Below are 11,453 nucleotides of genomic sequence, written 5' to 3'. Positions count from 1 at the left end.
ACAGATTATTTATATTAAATTTCAAATGTTTCCTAAATTTGCCTACAAAATTAAAACTGGAAGCACGTTTATAATCCTTGCTTTGTTGTGAAAATCTTTGTGTACAATAATACCTAAATAGCTTGTGTTCTATTTTCAAAAGTCTATATTCCTGAATGATTTCTACACCTGTTTATAATACCTAGGTATTTACAAGGAATTTAAACAGATATTCCTCAAATGGTCGGTACATGTTCGTATTGTTCATTTCACATACAATTTCTAGTCGTTTTGTCTCGATATCTACCAAATTCGTAACAGCGGAACCTGAATCGATTCCTTTGTTCTGGGGCTGGTGTAGCAGATTGTTGAATTCCCAGTCATACTTGAGAACGCCTGCTAATCTCTGAAGGAATTTGATAAACGTAGATCTGCAATCCTTCGAAGTTCAATATAACAGATTATCCCTATACGTAGAGTGTAGGCTATAACTCACAAAAGTAATCACCATTCCTTACCGAAACTTTCCAGAAACCGTAACATAAAAACGTCGCGTGGTTGACAATTTTTGACTCAGAAGAATTAAAAAACATTCATCATCAACATCATTGGTCCGACGGTTCTTTTTAGTTTGAACTTAGCCTCCTTTTCAACAGCCATGAATTCACTTCGGTTTATGGCTCTTGTACCTATCTTTCCTGTCTCTCTGAACATCATCCAACCATCGTAATCTGGGTCTTCCGATTTTCCTATCGCCATCTGGTTTAGCACTCAATATTATTTTGGGCAAACGTGTACCACTAATTCTACAGAGGGTCATACTGAAAGTCATGAGTAGACCTCGGATTTTAGGTAAAAACCTATTTTGTTCCTCATGACATATACAAAAGAAAAGTTATATATATATATATATATATATATATATATATATATATATATATATATATACGAATTATGGAAATATATGTTCGAAAATGGTGGTCCTATACAACCTAAAACTACCTACTGTAATTTCACGTTGGCAACTATTTTTACTTAATTTTACATTTTCCAATTTCTACAGTTGGTAATATGGAAACGCTGTGTAATTCTGTATGCCAGTCGTGCCTTGACAACAATAGCAGCATAGTTCGTCTCTTCTATTCATTACAGTGTGAGATTTCAGAGCGAAGACATTGTATTTAGTGGAAAGTAAAACATGAATGTGCTGCTCCCTTGCATTTAATACCAACTTTTACATATGCTCTGGTATCATCAGTTGATGTGGAACGCTAATTTTCGGCAAATAAGATGGTGTTATCTGAGAAGCGATGCAGTTACTCTATGGAAAACTTAGAAAACGTGTTAGTTGTTTACTCTGGCTCTAATTATGGACATGTACAATGAAATATTGTGAAATGTTTCGGCTGATTTGTAATGGGAAATGAAAAAATGTCATTTTTTGTTCACCTATTTTTGTAATTTTAGAACCTATTTTGATTTGTGATAGAACCTATTTTAGGTACCTAATTTAAGATTTTTACAGTGGCGTATACTGGTTAAAGGGTTTGGGCTACCGCTGACCCTATTATTACACAAAATATATCTAACAATTACTTTAATTTTAATTACTATGGTAAAACTAATAATACAAAATTATTACATTATGTTATATTGTAAACTTTTTCTTTTGTAACTTCCTTGGGCTACCGCTGGTAGCCCCGGTAGCCCGCAAAATACGCCCCTGGATTTTTAGGACCTAAAAGTCCGAGGTGTAATCATGAGCAAACATTTGTTACAATTCCATTTCCAACAATGTAACAAAAACGACTGCAGACTACAGACTTTACACTACATGTTGACAACACGTGATCACAGGCAATTTGGAAATTGGTTGAGAACGATGATTCCCTTCGACAGCCCACTGTCATTGAATTTCTTATTTAAGAGAAAAATTCATCTGATGAAATTCACCTCAGGCTTCAGCTTGCATACAGAGATGTGTGCATGGGCGCCTGCAGAGTTAGGAGATGAGTGAAACATATCAAATACTGGAACAAGATTTCTGTAATGGGAAACATAGCATACTGTGCCAACCTGCATTTATTTAGAAGTAAATTGATATCTAAACAGTCCAAATTTAAACTATACTGTACTACAATAGGATCTGTAGGAACTTATGCCAGCGAAATATGGGTCCTTAAAAACTCCATAAAACACAGACTTTTAATTTTTGAAAGAGCAGTAGTAAGAAATATTTTTGGTCCAACTAAAATGAATGATGGTACATGGAGAATTAAATATAACAGTGAACTGAAAGAGCTGATAAAGAATAGGCACAAAATAAATCATATAAAATAGCTAAGATTAGGATGGTTTGGTCATATAAATAGAATAGAGAATAATAGAGTGGTCAAACAAATATACAAATAGAAACCAATAGTTAACAGAAAGCAGGGTAGACGAAGAAATAGACGGGAGGATGATGTCCTGAATGATTTGAAATTGATGCAGGTGGAAATCTGGACAAAGGTAGTTGGAAGCCGTAAGGAATGGAAGGAAGTTGTTTAGAAGGCCAAAACATTCACATGAGAGTTGTAGAGCCTGAAGAAGAAGAAGAAGAAGAAGGAATAAGGAATAAGATTTGAAATTTTCAAATGCCTCTAGATTCGTTTATTAAACATCATGAAATAAATTCTATTTAGGAAAACTCAATCTTTCCCTTCTGACACAGCTCACATGTCAGGTATCGCCTCTTCATCTATAGTTTAACCAGCTTACTCTTGCTATCATTTATCCCATGATGTCGGAACAATTCTTCAAACATAGTCTAACCTACTAACAAATTCCTGATAAAGAATTTTTTAATAATTCAATTCACTCGGTAATCTAGGATATACGTAGGATAATACTGAACGTGAATCTACTGCATTTTTGAATTAAGACACGATGGATCTCCATACAACAAAATATACGACTTGGAAATAGCTTTATGATGACAACACAGTGAATCAACTTTCACTTTCCCTACAAATCTCACGTTCACCTTTTAATGAATGTATTTTAACAGTATTTAACTTCTGGTTGTATTTTTCGTTCCCGGTTTATTGTGGACCAGACCTAAAAACTTTAGATTACACAACTGACAAACACATTCTACAATCGTGGCATTACCAAAAATTTTCTTCGGTATGTTTGAAAAAATATATAAATAGTTTTGCAAACGAAACACATTTCAGGCTCCTCGCCTATTTATGGCAATAGCTTTTCACGATACCCCAGATTGAAAAAAAAAACTTACAACAAATATAGCATTAGAAATATTTGCTACGATAAGGTGAGTACTTGAAAATTCAGCAATGAATACTAGCGAAACATATTTGACGGTCGACACATTTAGGTTTCTCGATTGTGTGCAAAAGTCCATGGCTTAAAGACTAGGAGAGAGAGAATCACTCACAACGAAGATTGTATTTTTAGGTTTCTGGTCTCTGTGTCGGCGTCCATGGGCTGTTAGGTTATCTTATTTCGGGTAACAATTACCACAAACATTACATTTGGAAGGTTACTCGCAAATGCGAAAGACATCTTGGTCTTTTAGGTTACCCGAGTGCAAGTAACAATTACCACAAACACCAAATTGGTACGGTTTCTAAGCAGTGTGAGTCCGATTATGTCTTCTTAGGTTAGTCAAATCCGAGAAACACTTACCGCAAATTTCACATTTAAAAGGTTTATCGCCAGTATGTCGGCGCTCATGTACTTTTAGGCTAGCCAACTTAGTAAAAACTTTACCACAAACATCACATTTGAAAGGTTTCTCGCCAATGTGAAGTCGTTCATGCACCTTCAGTTTATCTGATTTCAAGTATCGCTTACCACAAACATCACATTTGAAAGCAGTGTGAAGCCGGTTATGTCTTTTTAGATTACTGCAATCAGAGAAACACTTACCACAAATTTTACATTTAAAAGGCTTCTCGCCCGTATGTCGGCGCTCATGTCTTTTTAAGCTATCCGACGTCGTGAAGCCTTTAATACAAACAACGCATTTGAAAGGTTTATTGCCAGTGTGCCTGCGTTTGTGGACTGTTAAGGCACCCGACTGCAAGAAACATTTACCACAAACATCACACTTGAACGGTTTCTTGCCAGTGTGCAGAAGTTTATGGCCTTTTAGAGATCTCAAATGCGAGAAACATTTATGACAACTGGAACACTTGAAAGGTTTCACGCCAGCGTGCACGCGTTTATGGTTCTTTAGTAAATATGGCATCGAGTAAGATTTACCACACATGTCACAGTTGAAAAGTTTCTCACCGGGGTATAGATGTTCATGCCCCCTCAATTTATTAGATTTCAAGTTATCACATTTGAAAGCAGTGTGACGTAGGTTATGTCTCTTTAGGTTGCTCAATACAGAGAAACACTTACCACAAGTTTTACATTTGAAAGGTTTCTCGCCCGTATGAACGCGCTCATGTCTTTTTAGGCAAGACAACGTAGTGAAATCTTTACCACAAACATTGCATATGTAAGGTTTATCGCCTGTGTGCCCGCGTTTATGGACTGTTAAGCTACCAGGCTGCGAGTAACACTTACCACAAACATCACATTTAAAAGGTTTCTCGCCTGTATGAACGCGCTCATGTCTTTTTAGGCAAAGCAGTTGCGTGAAAACTTTACCACAAACATCACATTTGAAACGTTTCTTGCCTACGCCGACGGGTAAATGCTCGTTCTGTTTTTTCGCAGTAGAGAAATATATTTTAGAGAACTCTAGTTCCAATTGTTTCTCATCTTCATGAGTCCGCACAGGTTTTCCCAAGGGACTTGATTTCTTGGGAATCTCGCACACAGTCTCGTTCTCTTCAAGAGAAAGAATGTCCAGTTCTGATGATACAGTCCTCTCATCGGTAGCTGCAATACTGAAGTAAAGATAATCTTAGTCTATAACATAGTCGCAACGAATTTACATACAATTATTGAATATTCAAATGAACACAAACCTATTTCATGAGGTGATATTTTATGCGATTCTTTCGAAATTCCAGATTACAAATATGCTACAAATTTTTCTAATTCTTATTCTTGTTATATAAAGGTTGAATCACGAGTATTCTCCGCCATTTGCATCATAATATCAATATTTTCAGAGGTACACTAATCGGAACTGCATAGTAAAGTACGGGTTTTCTTTAGTTGTAAGAGTAAAAGAATATTGCAAATCCAAAATGAATTGCAGGTTTTCAACAGTCTCATTATAATCGTACGCTCACATGCTGATATTTACAGAAACGTACACGGCTATCCCGTAACTTCAAAATCATAAGTTGCGGTGCCGATTTCGTGACACCACTACTCCGAACTCACTAAGTGTGCGAAATATTGGAGAGCAAGAGGATTAACGGCTTTACAGCAAAGAACTCTGAATTATTTAATAACAACACCAACATGTTTCTTCTGTGAGTGGGAAAGTAGGGCTAGTCTATGCAGAGGAATAGGAGACAGTGGCCAAACAGAAACAAATCAGACATTGGTGAAATAACATTGTTCAATTACCATTGTATGTATTATTGCAGTAGTATTGCTGCTTGTGTGGAAGTGAAAGACTGATGTCCTTAATTACATGAGAATACATGAGAAATAAATGAATGAATAAACAAACAAATGAATAAACAAACAAATGAGTAAACAAATAAATGAATGACTAAATAATTGAATAAATAAACAAATAAATGAATGCATAAACAAATAAATCAATGAATAAACAAATAAATGAATCAATCAACAAATAAATGAATGAATAAACGAGTAAATAAACAAATAAATAAACGAATGATTAAACAATATATAAATGAATAAAGAATAAATGAATGAATAAACAAATAAATGCATGAATTAACAAACAAATGAATGAATAAACAAATAAATGAATGAATAAACAAATGAATGAATAAACAAATAAATCATTGAATAAATAAATGAATGAATAAACAAATAAATCAATGAATAAACAAATAAATGAATCAATCAACGAATAAATGAATGAATAAACAAGTAAATAAACAAATAAATAAACGAATGAATAAACAATAAATAAATGAATAAAGAATAAATGAATGAATAAACAAATAAATGCATGAATAAACAAACAAATGAATGAATAAACAAATAAGTGAATGAATAAACAAATGAATGAATAAACAAATAAATGAATGAATAAATAAATGAATGAATAAACAAAGAAATCAATGAATAAACAAATAAATTAATGAATCAACAAATAAATGAATGAATAAACAAATAAATCAATGAATAAACAAATGAATTAATGAATAAAAAATAAATAAATAAATGAAAAAAAATAAATGAATAAAGGAATGAATAAACAAATAAATACATGAATGAATAAACAAATAAATAAATAAATAAATAATAAGTACAGAAATAAATAAGTAAAAAAGTAAGTAAACACATATACAAATAAGTGAATGAATAAACAAATAAATTCATAAATAAATGAATGAATAAAGAAATAAATAAATGAATGAATGAACACATAAATAATAGGTAAATAAATAAATAAGTTAATAAAAACAAAAGTAAATGCATAGGTAAATAAAAATATAGAAATATATAAGTAAAAAAGTAAGTAAACACATAAACAAAGAAACAAATAAATAATTTATGAATAAATAAAACAGAAAAATTAATGTTACACAGTGGCTTTGTATGTGTGATCAACGGTTTGCAGGAAATCTATTGAAATAGATTCAAAATGGTAGTACATAATTTCTTAGGGAATTATATAGACCTCAATTATAAAGAAACTATGAAAATTACGTTGTAGAGGCCCTGGACTGCAATATGATTGTAAAGGCCCACTTCTTTCATGTCCATTTACATTATTTTCACGAAAATCTAGGCACATTTAGAGAAGAACATGAAGACAGGTTTTAACAGTACATTATGGAAACCAGATAGCAATGGAAGTGGAGTGTGAATGTGATGATTGGATATTGCAGGATGATTCAGACAGACAGTTCGTCAGAAGCTGCCTCTGGACAGACAAGCTAACAGACACTTCAAACACAATGAAGTCTACGTGAAGACTCGCACATCACACTCACCTTTCCATCAAAACCTCGTTGTGCTCTGCTGTTGCTTCAACTCTTGCGTCATCATTCACTGTGTCCAAGTCAATTTGTTCTTCCTAAAAACACAGAAAAAATAAAACAGAAAGATAGCACAATTTAGATTAAGAAAGGGACATCGATTTTAGATTCCACAGAATTGGATTTAATAGTATTGCCGTAAATGACTTTAAGATAATAGAAGAGAAATATTGGGGCAGATTTTTATGGGATAACTCTTTTCGTTATAGATCAGCATTTTTCAACCTTTTCCAATATGTGTCACAATTTAAAATCCTGAGGCACACTCATAAAATCTAAAGTTGTTGTTTCCAGGTACGAGAGGAATTTTAAGGTTTTAGAAGGGAATGAGTACTATAAAATACAAATATAATCCGGATGAGCTTACCTTAATACCCAAAGGGTAAAACCTATCCATTTTCCCCCTATCACTACATATGCTGGTGGATTATAGTGATTTTCTAGACGTCAGGTTGAATTTTCTTTTACCAACTTCGTTTCGAATTTCGAGTACTAATAAATACAACTGGAAGCTATATCTGTTATGTGGGCAGCAATAATTTCGTTTTGCAGTTAAGGAAACTGATGAAAATGCAAGAATGAATAATTACTGTATTTAGTAGTTCCGGTATTAATATTAATATCAATACAAAATTCAGTTCTGTTGCGTTGTGATTCCAATTCAACTCTACATTCAGATAAGTGCGATTAAATAAGAAATAGCTTATAGATCTACTTAGTATGATACATGGACAGAAATATATTTCACCTTTTAATGAATTTTTTTCGTGTTTAGTTTTTTATAAAAATTTCCAAGGGAGGAAATAGCATTGTAGCAGCTTCTCCAAAAAATAAAGTGCTCGTAAGTATTTTAAGTAGGGTATACATTTCAAAGTTGTATTCTGTTTTATCAACAGTAATCTCAATAGAGGTTTTGATTTTATCGATAAATTTGCGAGTGGAACAAGAGCAGATTTATCTAGAGAAAATCAAAACTCGAGTGGGATTTAATGGACTATTACACGATTGGAAGAAAGTAGGCTATATAAAGATTAGAAGTAACAAAGCGTACAATAAAATATTAATTGGCTTACGAAAATACAACTGTCTTCAAATGTATTATTGTACCATCTCAACATTACGCTAGATGGCAGTAGTGTTTTATGAAGATGTTTTCTTGTTACCGGTATCATTTGTGCCAACTATGGAATCATCATTGAACTCTGTGGACTGTTACTAGTCAAGAAGGCTTTGTTGATTCAGTTTCATTTTTATTAAAACATTTGCATTCCATTTCAATCATCCGGATCCCAGTAATCAACGTCACTTGACAGATGATTTTCAATAAATCTTACTTGTTAGTATTAAACAATCTCTGATACGTGACTATCCATAATATATAGCAGAAGCTATAACAAACATAACCTAAATAATATAAACAAGTGTTAGAAAAGTTTTAATTAGGGATGATGAAATAAACAAGAAACGTTTTAATTAACGATGATGAAATAAAAAATAAAAATGGATAATTTTAAAAGAAACAATTATTGTAAGTATAATTTTCATATTTGAATGTTTTGGTGGTTGGTGGTTCAGTTCATGTTATATTGGACGTGTGCGTAAAAGAAGTGAACTCGTTGGTGTACATGGTGTATCCCTCAACTCATTCAGGATTTCCGAATGGTGCTCTTCATATATGACCAGTGATCTTTATTAATTCTTGTTCTTGAATGCCAAAATGCGAGTCATATTTGAAAGTGATGTGCATCGACTGGAGTGGTTTGTAATTTTCTGCTTTTTGACGGCCAGACCAGTGCAGTTTTATGGCAAACAAAGAAACAAATGCTAGGGTAGTGATAAAAATAAACAAATGCTAGGGACGCGATAAAATTAAACAAATGCTAGGGACGCGACAAAATTGTGCGATAAGCAGCCATGATTGGTTGAAAGACGTCCTTTCGTACCGTTTTATTGGTCGAAAGTAGTATGACGTAGTAAAAGTGTAATAGTCAAACTAAATACATTTTTAGGATAGGTGTCGTGAATTGTAAACTGTTTAGTTTCATTTTGCCAGACAAAATTAATTTTAATATTAGATCATACTAATCCTAATTACCAACGTAATATTATGCGATAAGTCCAGGAAGAAAATATACTACTTCATAAATTATTGAACCATTTAGGAAACATCTCGCAACATAAAGATGAATTGAGATAAATAAGTAAACAAGCAAGACATTGTAATTGTTAATAATGTATTATTATTATTATTATTATTATTATTATTATTATTATTATTATTATTATTATTATTATTATTGTAGTACCTAGCATTGTGATTTTTCCCTCTTTCATGATATTTGGTGTTAGTTGGCAAAACTGAAGATACAGCCAAATTAAACTTTTAGGAACTACACTTAGTGATCCTCACTATAAATGAGAAAAATATATATGCATTAATATAGGGCTGCTAAATAAAATATTTTTAATGTTATATCAATTAGTTTTGAGTCAACATATTGGGAAATGATAATACGATGAATGGTAGAAAGGTCCATGTTGCAAAAAACCTTGAGAAGAGAAACAACACCATTACTCACATACTGAACTAACAAAATATTTGTATTTTTATTTAAGGTTCATGTCAGAAATGCAAAATTTAATGACAGAAAATTATTCTTTTCTAATTAGTTATCTGAAAATCGAAAAAGCACACTATTTCATTGCATGTGCTGCTAAGGTATTTAATGCATGAAACATTTTCTTTCATAAAGCCAAGCAAAATACGACGTTTTTTTTTTAAGGTTGGCAAGATATTATAATTGGATACTTTAAAGTAGAAAGGTGCAAAGTGCCAAATTCATAGAAAACGAAATTATTATGCAGAAAAGTGCAATGTGCCTAGGAGGATGATGTATGAAAGAGACTAAATCCACTTGTGTTTCTTAAGCGAGATATTTAGATGTTACATTGCCAGCACCATGCAGTTTCAGAGGTAAGCTCGCTCTTCAGCTGCATCATAGAATGCAATGCATTTTCAACAGGTCATGTTTGTGCCCAAACTTACACACAGCGAAATGTTTTACAGATGTCAGCTTTCACGTTATAACTTTGTAGTTTGTGTATGGAATACAATGCAGTCCTACATGTGTATGTGGGATGAAAGCATCGCGAGTAGAGGTGCCAATGAGATTGCCTCGTGTGTACTAAAACTGATGAATATGGACATAACAAACAAGAAGAATCTGATAACTGTGCAGCTGGAAACAAAAATCGTGTAATGGTTTTCATGTGTCTCTTTTTAGTTGCCATTGGTTTATTTGAGCACATAGAACAAGCGGCCACAGTTTCTTGCAATGCGATTCTGATTTCGCTTTGATTGAAAAACGACAGAAAGTGACAAAAACTTTCATTCCTAGTGACCTGCTTAAAAATCGTACAAGACTCTAAAGTTGTAAAACCATTTCAAACCGTTTCAATGCTAGAGTCATATTTCCTTAATATGCAAGATGTTGCTGATCAACTAATTTCCATCAAGAACTTGAACATTTCTAAGCCATGTTGCATTCAGTATGATGTTAGTAAAGCAGGTAGTGTTTCTGTGAAATAGTCCCATGATAATGAAGCAGTGCATACCATTAAAGTGCTTAAAAAGGAAAAAAAAAAAAAAAAAAAACATGAAAGCTGTGCAGTCAGCATTCTTTCAAGTTAAAGCATAAAATAGGGAAATTACTGAAGAAAAGAAGGGGGATCTACTAGCAATGACTCCCTATCTTCCAAGTGAGGAGCATAGTCAGTTCTACAGGCAGATCTGAGAGTAAAAATTGCTCCAGAATAGGAAAAAATAGGTCTTGGACTTTGCACCATTCTACTGCAACTGTATCCATTACTTAACCCTTTTCACAATCTGTGTTATATAATTACATATGGAGAAATAATGTCTTTACATACCACTTTTACGAGTATTAATGACTAAACACTGTACTAATGCTGTTTTCTATCAGTGAAAAAAACATGACACAAATATGTGTACAATTATTCTAATAGCTACATTTTTTATCTTACCTCCAATGTTTCTTTTTGGCACTTTGCACCCTTCTACTTTAAAGTATCCAATTTTACTGATCTAGCTACCCTAGATGCGAGTCAGTCACTCTCTTCTCTGTTGCTCGCACAGCTACTCTATGTTTACTGAAGGCTGAGTTGAGGTGCATTTGCTATTCTGCAGCACACCAGCGGATTTTTCGAGTGTGTTACCGTAAACTAGTGAAAATTGGCTGTTATAGAATAAATACTTAAATACTGTACAACAGCAGGAATTATCTATGAAGGAACAAT

The sequence above is a fragment of the Periplaneta americana genome, chromosome 16 (assembly GCF_040183065.1).
Source record: "Periplaneta americana isolate PAMFEO1 chromosome 16, P.americana_PAMFEO1_priV1, whole genome shotgun sequence".
In the NCBI taxonomy this organism is placed as follows: domain Eukaryota; kingdom Metazoa; phylum Arthropoda; class Insecta; order Blattodea; family Blattidae; genus Periplaneta; species Periplaneta americana.
This window is presented reverse-complemented; position numbering follows the sequence as displayed.